General features: G+C 39.9%; 1 protein-coding gene across 1 annotated transcript in view; it reads left to right on the top strand.

Moving 5' to 3' along the window:
- LOC107655630 (gastrula zinc finger protein XlCGF8.2DB-like) overlaps nt 1–2,266 on the top strand; it is a gene marked incomplete at its 3' end in the record, with an annotated part of 20,727 nt that overhangs the window by 13,439 nt on the left and 5,022 nt on the right. Inside the window, exon 2 of the mRNA XM_016443195.1 lies at nt 1,776–1,782. The remainder of the gene's footprint in view (nt 1–1,775; nt 1,783–2,266) is intronic.

The following is a 2,266-nucleotide window of genomic DNA, read 5'->3' as shown; positions in this document are numbered from 1 at the left end:
ATCTGGAGGAGTATCATCTGAACTGAGATCTGCTGCTGTGAAGATGGTGTTTGTTAAAGAGGAGAGTGAGGAGAACACAAGTGAACCAGAAACCTGCAGAATAAAACACGAGGAACCAGAAACCCGGAGAATAAAACACGAGGAACCAGAACCCTGCAGAGTAAAACACGAGGAACCAGAACCCTGCAGAGTAAAACACGAGGAACCAGAAACATGGAGAATAAAACACGAGGAACCAGAACCCTGCAGAATAAAACACGAGGAACCAGAAACCTGGAGAATAAAACAGGATCATGGAGGTTGGTGTTCATTCTTCATTCATCTTCATTTGCCTATAAAATATGGAACGAACATCAGGGGCAAGTTCAAGCTCAAACCGGTGTGCACAACGTTTTGCTACGGTTTCCGGTTTGAACGACATGTTTCCTGGAAACGGTGTGCAACTACATATTTATATATTTTGCTATTGTATTGTGGAGTGACACTTTCATAAACTTTCCTATACTCCTCAGATTATATAGCCTAATGGTAAATATTGCAATATCATAGCACAACAACAGTGATCAGCAATAATTATAAGCCTAATACTCACAATAAAAATAATAAGGTCATAGATCATAACACAGTCTTGGAAGTAAGAAGTGGATTATCCTTCACCAGAAATGTTTGTCTTCATCCTGAAATGCGAGGCAAATGTTGGATCACAATAATTAGGAACCACAGTTTCCACAAGTCCCTTCACTCGATTGGGATGTTCTCTTTTAATTCTGGAAGGCAAGGGTAGTGACTGTAACATCGAGCGTATTTTGCAGTATTAAACACATATTTATACCGCTTTCATCAGGCTCCGAAAATTCTTCAAAAAGAACTCAAAGAATGGCCTTCTCAGCTGCCATAGTTGCAACTCTTGCGTCATCAGAACAGCGTGTTCAACACACCACCGTTTCCGTTTAAAAAACGTTTTGCACCGTTTTTGTCGGGGCTGAACACAGCCCAGGTGTCAAATAAAAGAAAAGGAATGCCTAGAAATCTCTTTGTAATAAATTCTTGCATAAATTCTTCCACTCAGCTTTTGTTGTCAGTTTTGCAACATGCTAATTATTATTTATGATGTTATACATAAAGCAGCTGTTTTAGAGAGAGAGAGAGAGGGACATGGTCAGGATTATTTTGGCACCCTAAGAAAATATGATTAAAGAAGGGTGTGAAAATAAACCTGTATTTTTACCTTTTGATCTTTCAGAAAATAAATAAAAGTAAATAAAATGTACTTTTTGGAATAAAAAATGTGTTAATGCAGATATATTTTCACAGGCTTATTTGTTCATATTAGGGCTGAACGATTAATTGCATTTGCGATAAAATGGCAATATGAAAAAAACGCAATTTTTCAATCGCAGAGGCTGCGATTCGGTCACGTTACATGCGAGAGTAAAGAGCTGCGTTCGACTTGAAGATCGATCGGTGTAGACGTCAAAGTAGAGACCTTTTTTAGAGACGCATTTTTCTGTCCCGCGCAAAAATATATCTTATCTGGTCCCGCTCTCGCCCGCGACATTCATGTTTTGTCCCGCTCCCGCCCGCAAAAGTCCACATAAAAGTAATCTATATATTTTTTTTTCAGTACATGAAGAATTTTACATGAAATGGTTCTGTAACATCTCCTAAGCTCCACAACATCCCAGCATAAACACTCCCCATAAAATATTTGTTATTTAGACTAAGCATCAACATTCACAAACCAATGTTATTTTTAACAGAAACTATGCCTAGCTTGCACATGTCAATCATTTTAATGTTAATATTAGTTGTTCTTTTTGCTTTCGTGCAACAGATAAATAAAAATGTATATGTTTTAAACACTTTATGTTTAGGTAATTTCTATTTTGCGGGAGTCCCGCGAATCATTTTATCCTCCCGCATCCCGCACACACACGAGTCTCTTCCCGCCCGCACCCGCACTCGCCCATCAAGAGTTGTCCCGCGCCGCACCCGGTTGCGTTGGGTCCCGCGGTACTCCCGCGTAGTGCTGGGCGGTATACCGTAGTGATGGGAACTTCGGATCATTTTACCGACTCGGACCTTTGAGTCTCGTTCAGCAAAATTAACGAATATTTTTTCGCGATCGTTTTGAAAGGGGTCCCTTTTCACTGTTGCACTGTGGTGAGGGAACAGCTGTATGTGTTCCTAAGCGTGAAAGTTCCGAAACTGAAGCTGTAGAACTAATAGAACGTGATGACACAGAAGAACTCATCCACAATATCCA

The sequence above is a fragment of the Sinocyclocheilus anshuiensis genome, unplaced genomic scaffold (genome assembly GCF_001515605.1).
Source record: "Sinocyclocheilus anshuiensis isolate Anshui unplaced genomic scaffold, SAMN03320099.WGS_v1.1 scaffold1515, whole genome shotgun sequence".
Taxonomy (NCBI): domain Eukaryota; kingdom Metazoa; phylum Chordata; class Actinopteri; order Cypriniformes; family Cyprinidae; genus Sinocyclocheilus; species Sinocyclocheilus anshuiensis.
The sequence above is the reverse complement of the archived record's forward strand: the minus strand, read 5'-3'. Positions and strand labels throughout refer to the sequence as shown.